Below are 15,756 nucleotides of genomic sequence, written 5' to 3'. Positions count from 1 at the left end.
TGATTTCAGCATCGTTAATTAATAGTTGCTCAATGGTAATTTAAAACTAGGATTGAGCTAGTTTACACGGAAATATACCGATAAAACTGTCGCTTAATCCCAGGGTTCCGGGAGGAGATCGGTGTTAAGTGAACTACCAAATTTCGAAATTTCACATATGTTCTTGGAACTTTGGAAATTTTTATTATTGTGATTTCATTGCGGTTACTGTCACGTCTGCTAGTGTGATTATTTCTCAAAAAGACACCTCCTGCCCCGATCCCAAGTTCATCCCTGAGGATGAACCGGTTACCGCTATTTTTGCTATTGATGTTAGGGTCAACTGGGTGTAAAAACTAAGCAAAGCTGTCTGTGGCAGAACCAAAATAATTGGCCTACCCGTTCTGTGTGAAATGCTGATGGCATTTCTCCCTTTGCTACTTACGAGGTGATCCCTCGTCCGTTTATCACGGTTCACATTCATTTATTCATTATATACATATATTATATATTAAATGAAATTTTCTTCCTTTCTTAAATCTTGAAACCTTTTTTTTTTTTTTTTTTAAATACATGTAAGTTATAATGTAAAATAGGTGTTAAATAAGTATCAAATGTAAAAAAAAATAAAATCCTAAAGTATTTGAATACTTATTTTTTTCAGTATTTGAATACTTTTCAATGTATCATTTATATACTTGTCCCGGATTTGTATGATGTCCGGCAGCCGAGAAATTAATGAAAGAATTTAAACTCCAGTACGTCGTCCAGCTGGAATTGGAAATTTTATATAAGGTAACAGCATCATTTAGAGGGAGCTTTTTGTTCTGTCGATATTGTCCGCATTTTTAAACTGTTCAATTTTGCATGATACCGCACCGTTTAATTTTAAGGTAAGCGCTTGATATTTTCATTTCGCTTGCCTCGTCTGATTCCTTCCGAAATCGTTCCAAGCCGCCGACCTTGGCCAGAAGCAGGGTTTCCGAAATCTTCTGGTGGCGCTCGAGTTACCGTATCGTCCCCCCGATTTTTTTAAATTATACCATTTTCTTTCATGCAACCGTTTGTGTAAAATAGAGCGAAAAAACTGTTGCAGATCGACCAGAAGAAGACTGCCCTGTAGAATTCAGAAAACACCTGAACAATACAAACAATTGAAGGCATAAGCCGATTATTAAGAAACGCTACACCTCCAAAATCAAACAAATAAAAGACGATAAAAGACATTTGTTTGTAGATTTTAGTATATAGAATCTTAAAGAAAAACAACTGTCAAAATCTGATTTTTAAAATGGATAAGATCTTGCTCTGTAAAATCAAGCGAAGAAAAAGAAAGCCAATTCTAAAAGACATTTTCTATCATACTTTGACTTGATTATTAAAATGCAATCGAGAAAGCAAGGGGTTTCCTCCAAAATCTATTGAAGAACAGCGATTCACTGATAAATTTTGATCCGTAGACACAAAAAATAGTTCGATCAAGTGACTGCACCGAAAGTTATAGGGACGGACTATCCCTGGGTAAAAATGGGAAGTAACTCGGGTATCTTAAACAAAATGACTGACCTGGTACCAGTCTCTCGGAGAATACAATAGAATTGTCATTTATTTGATTGAACAACTACTACACCTTTTAGAATCATCCCTTCTTGGAACGTGAAAATAGTTGGGACTAAGTGGGTAGGTAAAGCAATAAGGCGAAGTGTTTCCTAGAAAAAAATTGAATAGCGAACGATTCTAGGGATCGTTTTACGCTGTCACTTTTTGGCACGATAGTCAGCTGAAGACTTTTCTTATATCCTTAAGAACACGTGTACCAATTTTCAAAGCGATCGGATGTTTTGGAACAAAATTATTGTGCACACGGACCGACAGACGGACAGCAATACAAAATTATAAACGATCTCGAGAATTGTTAATAAACTCTTATTTTAGCCTAATAAGTTTTCTTTGTATTTAACTTTAGCACCCCTGTTTTGTGGTAATGGTAAATTATAACAGATTTCTTCTTCTTTTGGATTATGTATACGACAAAACTACAACTGAGAAATTCAAATGTTACAGTTTTTGTTGTAAGCAGGTTATTTAAATTTTACGTCGACCACACAACAATGATACCGGAGGTAACTTGACAATTAATTCGCTTGCAGCAACTTAAATTCTAGTGAATTTTTTATTGTGTCAAATGTAGACTAAAAACCAAACAAGTTTTGAGATGCACGAAGCCTGAACTTGGCATTCAAATTACAAAGTGGATACTAGTTAAACTGGTAATTTTTAAGATGGCTCCGTGCGCTTGAATGGGTACTTAGACCGTTAAGTTGAGCCGATCATTTCAGGTATGTTTGCATTTACATTTTTTGAACAAAACGCTGTCGTGTACGGATTTTTAGAAAAAAAAAACTGGCGGACGACTCACACTAAACGGTCAGGTTTTAATACGACAAGGTTCAACGAAACTAGTGAAGTTTTATGATTTGTTGGGAATGCCAAAGACCATTTGTTAGGAAACTAACAGCAATTTACCTACTAGTTTCGTATTTTATTGACTGCAAAAACGGTTATTTATTAATAAAAGGTATAGAGTAATTTCTTGTCTTTGAGGAATTTATCCATTTGTGATGGTGGAGAAAAAACTCAAATACAATACCCGTTTCCCATAATTCAAAATTTACTGCGGCTTTATGAAAATTAGTCCGTAAGTTATACAACGTACGCTCGTAATGCGGTTTAGAAGGAGATCCGGATTAAGAGCTGTTCTAAATACAATGACACAAAATATGGCGAGCTCTAAATATCGTGACTTACTAGGACCTCAATTTTTTCACCGCCTTTCGCAGAAAGATGCTAAATTACATCGCGAACTTGACCTGAACTTGGATAAACTATCATGATTAGGTGTCGTTAGCCTACATTTTGCTCGATTTCATTGTTTACGCCATTTACCTATCCCAGTACCTAATCGGGTACAGAATTTGTAATCCAGAAAAGGTTACATTGTCAAAAACATAAATAAAATATTACCTTCAATTAAAAATGGCAACTTTTGCACGAATTAACAATTCAACACCCACTGAGATTTCTAAATGGATTCAAAATTTTTTGAAAAGCGCTATCCGTTTCAATTTTAGACAGGTCACGGCGATGTTTTTACCGCAACCTTCGTTTGTGCAGCTTAGGAGCGGACGTATTGGTCCTTGTAGACAATCTCTGTCAAAACTTTCATCTATATAAATATATGTACCCGATAGAACAACAAATTAAAAATGTGGAGTTATTTATTAATAGCTATTACTCATTATCGACATTGAAGGACGACTTTCCGATCTAAAACTAACATGGTTGGGTTGATTGGGACGAAAGTTTAAAGTACCTAAGTACTAAGTGAAAATGTTTTTATTTTACATACGATGAAAAATATGCTAAGCTATTCGGTTCTGGTGCATCAGTAATAACGAAAATCAGATTATGTGCAAAAAGAGCGAGTTTTGACCCCCGTCTCTACCTTTAGTTAAAAATATGTTAATGAGAAGCAGTTCGATTGTAGTTTTTTGTAGCATACACATTTCTGTTTGTAGTAAACGTTTCCCGTCCCAACTTTTTGTTTACAGTAGAAAAAAATTTAATTGCGGTAATTACTTTTCATTGCTTATTAGATTGTGAATGATTGCCAGGTCAACAAGTTATGGCTCGCCGTTTTACATCATACAGAATGTCGAATTAGAATTGTTCCACGAAAATCTGACGACGGAGGATAAACTGAGGATCATAAATGTTTCGTTTGGAAACTACCCTCAAAATAGAGCGCTTTGGATAGTATATTGAGTATGCCCTTTCCGATTTTGGCTTAAATTTTTAGCGTACCTCAAAAAGGAGCTTATTGTTTCGATTGCGAAATCTGTGAATTTTTTTTAACTTGTTTTTATATGTGCATAGTATATTGCTGTATCGAGGCCACAAAACTACAATTCCTCAATTTTCGAAGGGTGAATGAAATTTCAATATACCCCCTTTTTATTTACAGTTTTTAAAAAAAGCTTAAGCTAATAGTTTCCACCCTTAAAATCCCAACAAAGTTCATTTTTTTCAGGCTTTTATAAGACTAATGAAATGTCGAAAAATCTATATTGCTGTGTCAACGTCTTGTAGGCGTTATTTCGGTACCAAAAGTAATGTCGGCACACCTTGTATCTGAAATTATTTCAATTTTTTATAGTAAATCTGGTGATAACAAGCACAGAGTTGGTTTATTTGACTTAAATTTGTATTTATGTATACCTTTTAGAATAGTTTGTGATTGCATAATGAATTTTTTGTTAATTATTCGCTTTAGATAACACTCTTTAAGTAAGAAACATCTGGTCAAGTTTGCGTACATTATAAAATGTTCTGTCTGGTTGTTTTGCGATAAGAGGTGTTGTCGGACGAGGTTTAGTTGGGGCGCGTGTTCTTATCGCTATTAGAAGAAATAACGGAGATGCAGATGTTACTATGTTCGGCGTAAGTGGGGACGCGTTCCAACAAATCTGGCGTTATATAATTCAATTTTAGTTGGCGTTTTATTTGTAAATCCTGAAGGAGTTTATTATATGGTGGAGGTGGTGTTTCATTAAATACTGCAGATAACGAAAAAAACGCAGCTGGCTTGTTCGCGACGGTTGGAAGTGACTTTACAGTATTTTTTTTATTTGGGCATGTCACCCTATTTGGTCTTTATTATAATATAGAAGAAAGTTAACTGAAGTTGTTGAAAAGTTGTGAGAAGTTTAAAAGCGTGTCGTTATACCGTTTGAGCATCCACTGATAAGTTCCATCATCGTATTCAACATGCCAGTTCGTTTGTCATCAAGTTTTTGTGTTAAATAAAAGTGAAGTTCAAAAGTTGACAGCCTTTGTGTTAACTTAAATGCGCTTGCTTTATCGCAAATCGTTCATAACAAGTTTATTTGGTTTATAAGCAAAGAATATGCAATTTAAGATTTTTTTACTATCGACAGTCTGCGTACGGGGTTGTAACAATTTATTTCCTCCATTCTAGCATTATTATTGTATCGACAATCTTTGCTTCATCTACGAATAGCCTTCTTAAGTAAGATATATATTAAATTTTATGTTATTGAGGAGGGGTTACCTTTGATTCCTTTTAGGGTTCACGTTCTATACACGTTTTACGTTACATACCTGTTCTTGTTTGACGTACAAGTGTAGTGTGAGAGAACCAGCCAAGTTTTCATTAAGCCTAAGCGAATCAACCGCTGTGGAAAATCTCAAGCCTTTACATTTCACAACCCTGAGCTAGAGGCAAAGCAATGCCAGCTTAATTCCACTGTTATAAGGTACCTAGCTATTATATTAAAACAGGCTTTGTAAACTTCTCTTTATTTCATGAATTTTTGTTTCATATAAAGTTTCATAAAGTTTTGTCATTGTCAATCAATTAATCGTGTGTTTATCCGAACCCATTGTGCGACCCATATAGAGTTTTTATCTTTTCGTATACGAGACCTATTTCAGATGTTGGCCAAAATTTGTCTAAAGAGGTATTGCATGACCTACGTTACCATTTAAAAAAATTCATGATAGCGGCCGCACTGAAAGACAATGTGGCAAAAAAATGTTTTAACGTCAAAATATGTGAACAAACCAAATACGATATTTTAATCTACCCCACCCTAACACTCGATAACGATCATAAAACGTAATACATCCCAACCAATTTACCAACCTTAAAGTAGGCATCATCTTTTGCTTTACACAGTGTCAGGTTAAGATTTGAGTCTTAATATCCAAAATCGATCTATTAGAAACCGCGAGGTGTTAACGCGTGTACGTGTACGTTTTTGTATAATTATGGTTATTGCTAACTTTACACTAAATATGCAAAACTATTTAAGGAATGCTATTACTAACTTCACGCGAGTCTCATTGAAAATTGGACCGGTTGCGCTGATTCTTACCTGATGGTACAACAACTTAAAAAAACTTATTTATTAGACGAACCCTGTATTTATACTTTTTTTTCAATGTAATTAAAAAAATGTTGTGCATCCTATATACTGTGTGGTCTAAAATTAAAACCTTCAACTGAACCTTTGGGACATTATCGTTAAAACCCACAGAGCTCTACGTATGGTATGGTCAAACTGCTAAATCAAGGAAAAATTTTAAAAAATCGTTTCTCAATGTTTACCCGGAAGGGGTGCGCGCCTCGCACGCACCTCCAACCCGTCTAGATTTACGAATTAATAATTGTTTATCGCAGACGAAGGTGGAATGCTGCAGATAATTTATTAACAGCAAATCGAGTATAGGAAATTTAAGTGCCAGATTCCAGCGGAATTTGAAAGGAAAAAAAAGTGTAATTTACATCTCGGCATTTATGCAATACCCTGTTCTTCGGTTGGTTTCTGCATAATGATACGTTAAAGTATAAAATATTGCTAATGTGTATGTATAATAATTAAGACAACAATTTTTGCAACACGTCCTTCTTCTTTTGAAGCTTGATTTATGCAAAAGTTGTTGAACCCATGTTATTGGCGCCATTAACTAGTTCTTCTCCGATACGCGTTTTAATCTACTAGTGTAGGAATTAAGTATGTAAATTTGTACTGAGGTAATGAAAAAAATTTATTTAGAGAAAGTGTCCTCTCTGATGGTCGGTGTAAATAGTTCATCTTGAGAAGAACGGCATTCTTCTTCGCGTAGAATGCCCCTTTTACTTTCTCGTCTATTTTAAGAAGTCGCCTCCGCGCCGTCCACGCAATGCACTCGGATTCATGGCCGCTCAGGCCAGAACAACCCGCATGGAACGAGGCAGATCGTTTAAAATTAGATAATAACATAACTGCAATTAAAATCACTTAGCCAGTTCCTTTTATTTAAAGTTAAATACGGTAGCCGCCGAACCGGTTATACCCAATTGTTTTTAGAATAAGAGCAAATCGGCTTGATGACTAGAAATCAAGCCGTTCATGTCAGTATAATCATCTTAATGGTCAGGCGTGTAATAAAATAACCAGAATTTTATGTAACGGGTCCTCTTCGTACAGACATACTGTATAAATGTTAGTCTAACACTTCTGAACAGATGCGTATTAAGGCCGTGTTTATTTATCCACAAAGTAAATGTTTGCTTAAGTGGATGAGTAATTTGAATTTAAAATGTTTTGCCTTCCGTATGGTGTTATTGTTGCAATTGCTAGTACCCATTTTAATCACGTGCCAATTGCTCCTGTGCAAACTCGTTAGCTAGTTTTTCAAGTGGAATGTAAAACTCCTACGGCTATTTAAAGCACCTCTAGCTGCCGTGTTTGGAATTTTATCATTTTGCATATTGTCAGTTATGGTTTGTTTCACAGCATTTTAATTGCGGAATTTTGAGAAATGCCGTGAATTCTACATCCATTTTCGGCTTGTACACCGTTTCAAATCGATAAGTTTTTTAATTGGCAAATTCGCGAGTGGACATTTTAGTACCATATTTGCATGTTGGACGTCAATTTATAATGAAGAATGTAGAAAAATCCCAATCGTGACTTCAAAGGATCCTGATGTAACTTGAAAACTATAATCTAATCGCATTTAATTGTAGGCGGTTCAATTTGATCGAAAATTAGGATCTATTACTATCTATGGTTGTGCCGACGTCAACTTGGGGTCATCTGTATATTTTTAGCTCGATTACCTGACCCACACCTGTCTTGATTTACAGACAGCGTATTAAAAAAAACCTTACCGATGGACTAAAACGATTGGATATACGCATGTATGAATACTGACGAACCAAAAAGAGTAGTGGTGCTATTTGGTCAAGAAATGGCCACAGTTTAAAAATGGAGGACCTAACGTCACATTTTTAAATTTTCCATATTCCCAATCTTGTGGAAAATTAAATCCTTGAAGTTTTAGTTTGGCTTGTAAAAAAACATTGAGGCATTCTGTGGGTTATCATTTGCCATTAAGACTGAAACATGACTTTTCTCAAAAAAAGCTTTATAAGCATGATCTAAGTGGAAAATCCGATTAGGGGTGTTTGAACACTAAACATATCACATTTTGAGATTGATATTAAATCTACACATATGTAGGTATCAACACTAAATTAACGCGAACACAATTTTTTTACATGTTTCAACAGCCGCGAAAAACTTCACTTCCAAGCAAAACGTCTTCGCATATTCGCTGCCCTCGGTAATATTGGCCCCCATAAAATGCATCTTAAAAAACCCGTATCGGAAAAGTAAAATTCGCGCTGGAAAATACCTCCCCATTCGGCACCAAGAAATCACCTTCGTTATACCATCATTGACTAATACCCAATGGTTATATACTCGGTTATATACTTTTGGCTCACGTATAATTTCGAGCGAAATTTCATCTCAACGAAAATTCGCTTAGGAATATTTATGTGTAGAAAACTGGTCCTTTGACATTTCATTCTCAGAAGAATCCTCGCTGGAAAATGTATATCAAAACCGAAAAATTCTGTCAGGAGAGCCCGCGTGCGTAGAGAAATTGGGCGCGTTCAGCCGGGCCCACTTCCAGAGGAATTTTCTTCGTAATATTTGAGTGATGAAACTTCGCGCACAGAAAATCCGCTTTCAAAACCTCGGGGTCGAAAAACCCACCCTGCCTCGGTGCAAACCGTCTAAAAAACATGCATCGGACAATTTTTTCAGGAAAGCGGATTAATAATAATTAATGTAAGTGTAAGTAAACTATCGAAATTTTTACTTCTTCTGCACTATTCTCCACTTCCTACTTATTCAGATAAATCGCAGATGTTTAAATACGAAGCAATTGGTATTTTGAGTTGATTGTAGGAAAATTCGGCTTAGAAAGTTTTGCATGTTAAACTCAAAAAGAATCTTGATGACTTGACATGCATTGAATTTTCCTGGGAGCTAATAATTTTCCGAGAGAAGGGTCTTAGGAGGTGAATTTAATGGCACAAAGAAATTTACCCTCGAATTTACCGTATGTGTGCGGGTTTTTGTAGCATGTTGAGACGGTTAGTAGATTCTTTCAAATGTTTCTAGCCAGAGAGTGATGTATTATAGGCATCGAAATTGATCGCGACCTGCAGGTTCAATTGAGATACAAGTCGTCCACTTTTTAGTTGAACAGAGGACGCCAAGTGACTGTTTTTGCACGGGACTAATTTCATTTCTGCCGCCACGAGACATATACTCATCCACTGATTTCTATAATACATATGGCATAAAAAGAGTGAAGAAGTGTGAGAGAGGAAGAAATAGTCACTTCTGTCGGAAGCTCGGTCGGAACTCACCAAGTGCCGCTTTTAAATTTTTTTAGTTTGAAGGTTTTAATCTTTAAACCCGAAGAATAGCTGCTGATTTATTCTCAGTTGCGATATAGTCATAGAAATATTCACCCCTCGATGTCTCGATGCAGATTTTTTTTTATTAATAATGGTCACTAATATAATTTACAAAAAAAATTTCATTCTGGGCGGGTTTTGGAACTTAATAATTCTTAACGGCCAAAGGTAGTACAATGTTCTAAAGAATTGTTAGTCTTAATACTTCCAATTAATACTCGAATTAATTTTTAATTGATTTGATTTTCAAAGGTTTTATTTGGCACCACTAGAGGCATGTGTATTCAAATTCTGATACCAATTGATTGTTGTATGTAAAATTTATGCACGATTTACTTCCACAAATAGCATCTCGGGAATTCATGGGGATGGCCCCCTTTAAGACCACAAACTTTGAAGGCCCTTATAAATGTGTAAAGCCGTTGTTTAGAGGGGATATTTTTGCTTTTTATTTAAATCAAAAAATAAAAATAAAAAAACTAAATAATAAAATTTATTAAATATTTATTTTATTAAAATTTTGCATGTTGCATTCGTAAGTACCAAAATTGTTGAGCTTTTTAAATCATCGATCTTTTGCCTTTGGTGTTTTGCTAGTTACATTTGTACCGTATTAATTTTTGATACTTTCCGTAAACTCATTACGTCCGGGGGGATATTGTTCTGTACCGCGAACGGACGGACGGATAAAACGCGAACATTAGCGCATTCTTTCGCACGTTATGAAGCAAGGTGGGAATAAGTCGCGAATTTTATTTTAAAAAAGTCGAGTTCGAGAGAAAATCAGTTAATTCGCTATTTTTCTTTTTATTCCAGCTAACTGCATTTCTCTTGATCTTCGGAGGATCCTGATTCACTAATATCTTTATTAAATGTATTTGCCTCTTCAGGAACATTGGCCCGTATGAATAAAAGTAAGCAAATGCTTATACTTACAAAATTCAAAGTAAATACTCGTAAGTGCTCCTTCGCACTGGGCGACTTAGCAGCGCTTCTAAGCAGAAGGACAGGACGCAGTACAGCGCTGTTAAACCATGCTAAACAGTCCAGTATGAAGGGGCAGTTACGAGTATTTACTTTGAATTTTGCAAGTATAAGCATTTGCTTACTTTTATTCATACGGCCCATTGTCTCATAGTGCATTTGCACGACATTACAGCTAAACAGGTAAAATGATTCGAAATGGGAAAAATTATTACAACAACTGAACTTTTCTGCGGGTGAAATCCCGAAGGTTGAAACGGGAGGAATGTGATATTTTTCAAGTTGCGACAAACTTTTGTTTCTACATTTTTTCACATAACAGAAAATTTTCCGAGAAAAACCAGCAAAACAAAACCTTTTTTCATGTTCTATTTTTATTGTTGCGAAAAAAAGTTGGGGGTCTGAAATTTGGAGGGACTTAGCTTTTCTTATGAGAAAGACAAATAAGAATACAATTTTTTGGGCCTCCAAAGTTGGGCTGTTTCCGAGACATTCACGTATTTCGAAAGAAACATCTCCTTTTCAGGGGGATAAAAATCTATTTTTCTATTTTTTCATCGTACAGGGCTGCGCGGGGTAGCAAAATTTTCGTGAAGACTAAATGTATTAATAACTCGAATAATAATTAAAAAATAAATAAATGTTCCGATATAAAAATTTCAAGCAAATCACCAAAAACTGAAAAAATACTTTTTCGATATATGTACACTTTTTTTGAGTCCTCGACCCCATGATGGTTTATTGTGCTTTAGACGCTGCACGATTGTCAGATGTTTATTGCTAATCGCTTTGGGTTGCCATACTGCCATCTGACATTTGAATTTGGAGTAGATAATGCCCCATTCCCATTGGTGTTCTCATTGGTAGCTCGATTATTAGTATTTTGAATTAATTCGAGAATTTAAATGACTGACTGAATTCATATCAATTAATTTGTGTGATCCCTGCTAAGAAAGTGTAAAATCTAGTGTTGCCAAAATCTGGTCAAAATCTCTGTGCGACAACAACTTTGTCACAGGCGAGGACGTGCTATTTTTTTACTGAAGTTATTTAATTAATTTTTTGCCTAGAAAACTTTGTCTTGAGTAGTGTACGTACGTAGTTTCTTGAGTTTTTACGAATTAATAGCGCTATTTCTTATTAAAAGATAAGAGTGTTGACGTTTTTGAAATCAGAAAAAAATTCTCTACCAAATGACATAAAAATTAAAAAGGACTTCCATAAGAAAAAACAAAGTTGATGATGGTTGACTGGAGACGAAACGTCAAACTTTAAAACTAGCATCTTGTAAAGGGAAGAAAGTGGCCATAATTATGTGTCTTTTATTTCGAAATATCTTTTTAAATAACTTCAGTAAAAAATAAAAACGATTTTGCAAAATTTGTTTTTTTTTATATCTCCAAAAGTAGTTTCAAAACTGCATTTTGTTAAGCATCAAAATAGGCAACTTTGCCAAATTTAAACTACCTACTATCTCGTACAGTTCCCATCGCCATGGTGGCCCTCGAATTTGAATCAGCCTGTATATTTACTTTACTAATAAGCTGAAGAAATGGAAACATCCAAAACAAGGAAGTAAGGAATCAGAAGAAACTTCATTTGCAAAATTCGGTGGTGGGGGCGGGAGTGCTCCGAGGGGTGTTCAGTTAACGGGCACTATTTTAAGATTCTTTCTCGGATTTTCGGAAGGTTTGTCGAATTTCACAAGGATTATTCCGAGGATTATGCCTAGTAAAATTGCGTAGATAGACTTCAAGACTTTTTGCTGAGATGTTCGGAGGTCCTTAAACACATTCTATTAAGAATCATAAATAGAGTTCAATGGAACATTCATAAAAAACACTTCTAAGGATATTTTCAAAAGATTTTCCACCGGCACTTTTTAGGTTTCTGAAATTGAAAAGCAAGTTTCTAAGTAGTTCCCGGGGTAGTTCCCTAGTACAATTTTTTTGGACGACTGCTAGATGATTTTCCAGACAAATTCGAATTCGGTTTGGCTGGTGTGGAAAGCCGCTTATAAGCAGGCTTTTAAAAACATACTGCCAAGGCACCTATACTGATACCTAAACTCGTACCTAAAGGCTTCTAAGGTTTCAAAAGAGGATTTTAATAAACGCTCTTAACACGATTTCTAGATTTTATAGGAAGATTCGGAAATAATCTTCTGGTGATTCGTTTTAATTTCAAATGGTCCCCGTTTGATACATCTCACTGTACATAATTTTTTATCGATCTACATATATATAAATGATGCTAGATAACTGCTGAAAGAACGGAGATTATTTTTAAGGTCCTTTTGAAAAAAGACAGCTACACAAATTCCCAAAATGCTCTCACTTACAATTAAATATTGCACAGTGTGGAAGTGAGTCAAAAATGTGAAACTAGAAGAAACAACTATGGAGTAGGTATGTATAACTAGCGTTGTCCTTCTGGTTTGGAATAGCAGGGCAATTGATTCACAGACCACAATGAAATCAACTAAAACCACATGACCAGAGAGTATGCAACAAAACGAGAATGGGACTATTACAAAACTTAAGACTTATCACCATTAATAGATTGAAATCTGGAAATCCCTTATAAAAAGAAGCATTCCTAAATCAAAAATTTCTGTAAAAGGAAAGTGGCGTGGAATGCGTTCATCTAACTGATAAACGATCCAAATTTGAGTGTTTCTTTTAGTTTTAATTTTATGGATTCTGCATATAGTTTACATAATAAATAGTTTAAAGTTAAAATTAACGTAATATTATGCAAAAGCTTTTTTAGACTAGTCTGCTACGAATATATCTCGATGAATAAATAATATGTCTATTCTATAGAAGGTGCAAAGCGAAAAGTCGAATATGAAGCCACAATTTAAAAATGAGTGTGGCAGAAATTGGTGGGTTTTTGGACAAATTTCTCTGCCAAAGTACCTAAAAATTGGACTACAGGTACCTGGGTGATGCTTAGAAAATGTTTTCAAAATGCAATGCAAAAATCAATTTAGAGCTGTAATAATTATCCGGCTTGATGAATAATTTGTGAATTAAAAACGTGAGGCGAGACTAAAACCTGAAACTACAATAAACACGGAACTCGTATCTTATTATTTAAAATAAATAAACAGTAAAAGCCTATCCCTGTTACGAGAACAAGGTAAAAAACGATCAGCCTTTTGAAGAAACTAATTTAGCTTTGGTATTTTTTAGAAAAACGGTTGTAGCAACAACAAATTCGGTACACCAAAATCGAAATTGCAATTGCGGTAACGCGAAAACACGCCCACGACTCGATTACAAACACAATGGGACACCGCAATTTATTAATCCCGCCAATAATAATAGTAATTCATGCAACCAGATCAATTTCTGTTACAAATTCAAGTTTCGTTTATGTACGGTGCTGTACTTTAAATTGCTTGTTATGGCAAGCGAGCCCAGGTGAACGGATACAAAAAAATGAATTTGCATAATCCGTAACTTATTTCCATCTTTTTTTCTCTCTTTTATTTATAAACACGAAGTTGTGATAAAAAATCACGCGTCGATGTAGGAAACGGTTCATTGTTTGCGAAACTAATTTCTCGAAACATGAAAAAATGAATAATAACACTAATAAAAATACGGAAGTTTTTTAAACTTTCACAGTTTGCCATTATAGAATACTGGGTAATCTCAATTTTGGGCGTTTTCAAAACGTGACCGGTGCAGATAGTTGGTATCGGCGAGCATGTGAAGATAAAACTGGACACGTTTTGCAAGAAAATGTGTTCGGAATTTAAGAGGGTCATTTTTCTTTGTAAAATTTATAATGGAAACCGTAAATTGAACGGTAATTTAAATAAGAGGACGTCCAAAGTTGACGCGAACCGTTAAGGAATTATCAACTTTTCACGGGAAACGTCTTTTTCATTCATCTTCGGTTTTTGTTAATTAAGATGTGTAAATGACTGTTTGTATGTTAATTGGGTGCAAGGTTTATGGTTCCGGCCCATTTCCATATTGTCTTGGTTACCTAAGAAACCACCCTCCACTGTAAATTTGCTTGGTGAACTCACGAACTTTAAAATAACCGATTGATAACAGTTATAAAAAAATAACCAGCTAAACTTCCTCACCTGCAGACCGGTTTCTTATTCGCACCAGTTCAAAAATCTTTGTAGAACCAAATTAAACAAACATTTTTCGCACACTAAAATCACACTGTGACACAAACAGAACTTCAAAGGCACATTTATCCAAGAAAACTGCAAGAATTTGTAACACGCACACGTCTTTGTAAGTACGGACAGAACCAACTTAAGTTAGAATGTAACTGCCTCAACGCAAGACCGATCGAAACAAGCCGAGCACTTCGGTAGTGAAGCTGAAAGCTGACCGTCTCCTCAACCTCTTAGATTTTCTATTTCAGTCTTAACAAGTTCGCCGAAATGATCTTTCTCACTCCTCCCCACCAATTACCGGCCCAACGTGCTTTGTCACCTTCGTCTTACCTGAGTATGTTGACTGAGCAAGTCTGCTGCATGCCATTCCACGTCTACCTGGATCCGCTGCTCGCACACCCATGCCTCAACTATGCGAAGTCTGCGTAAATTTGAAAATATTCAAAGGGCGCTCGCGTTAATCTAATTTGGGGGAGTGCGAATTGTGCGTGAAGTGATCGACACATTTTCTTTGTGCGTTAGATGGGGGTGGTCCGACGCCGATAAATTTCACGCACTTGGAGATGTTTAGCACCTGGCATACAAAATCCGCACTTGAACAGTCCCTTTTGAAACACACATATTGATTAAACCCTAGTAAGTGAGGACTCCGTACAATATTTCGTTACATTCGAATTTTGGGATGCAGACAATCGGGTGTAAAGTGATTATTTTGGTTGCATATGCAACATCATGCAACGTGAAATGAATTATGGTACACCTGGATCCAGGCCGGACGGTGGTAGAACCGGAAACCGAACGCCACCCTTATGTGTCAAACATTAACCACACTTTAATTTTCCTTTTTGTTTAATATTCTCCTTTGTACGTTTCGGACCGACGATATTAGGAACTGTTTAGCCATTGGGAAACAGGATAGACCCAGATCGTCCGGTTGGAAGGACGACAAGGATAAAAATCGAATGTTTGTTATATTATGGAAAATTATGTAACTTGAAATGCATTATGCTGCACGTGGACCCAGACCGCACACTAAGAACCGACAACCCTTATTTTTTAAGCCGGAATCGGCACCCCAACAACAATTCAAAGACACCAATCTTTTACTTTTCTTGTTTCTTACTTTTCCCCTAACTTTCGAGGTGTTATAGGTGGACGAGAGGATCTGTGTATTCATTGGGAAAAACGGAACTCCTCCCCAAATCGCACGATCGAAAATACGAATTACGCTACGATAGAAGGTTGGAGCCACATTTCTTTAAACCGGAAGTGGCATCACTACTTCACCCCACAACGATAA

The 15,756-nt window shown here is 35.8% G+C and overlaps 1 protein-coding gene across 4 annotated transcripts in view; it reads right to left on the bottom strand.

Annotated features, from left to right (window-relative positions):
* The window catches only part of LOC116170169 (protein Shroom), a 187,386-nt gene that overhangs the window by 146,021 nt on the left and 25,609 nt on the right, over positions 1-15,756 (bottom strand). For 2 of the 4 annotated variants that reach the window (XM_031486392.1, XM_031486390.1), the window contains exon 1: positions 14,412-14,775. The exons of 1 other annotated variant lie outside the window; for it this stretch is intronic. The gene's annotated coding sequence lies outside the window, so the exon portion shown is untranslated. Of the gene's footprint in view, positions 1-14,411; positions 14,776-15,756 lie in introns of those variants that run through there. One more of the 4 variants, XM_031486393.1, reaches the window with a different exon arrangement.

Source organism: Photinus pyralis, unplaced genomic scaffold (assembly GCF_008802855.1).
Source record: "Photinus pyralis isolate 1611_PpyrPB1 unplaced genomic scaffold, Ppyr1.3 Ppyr1.4_LG5, whole genome shotgun sequence".
In the NCBI taxonomy this organism is placed as follows: Eukaryota; Metazoa; Arthropoda; class Insecta; order Coleoptera; family Lampyridae; genus Photinus; species Photinus pyralis.
The sequence above is the reverse complement of the archived record's forward strand: the minus strand, read 5'-3'. Positions and strand labels throughout refer to the sequence as shown.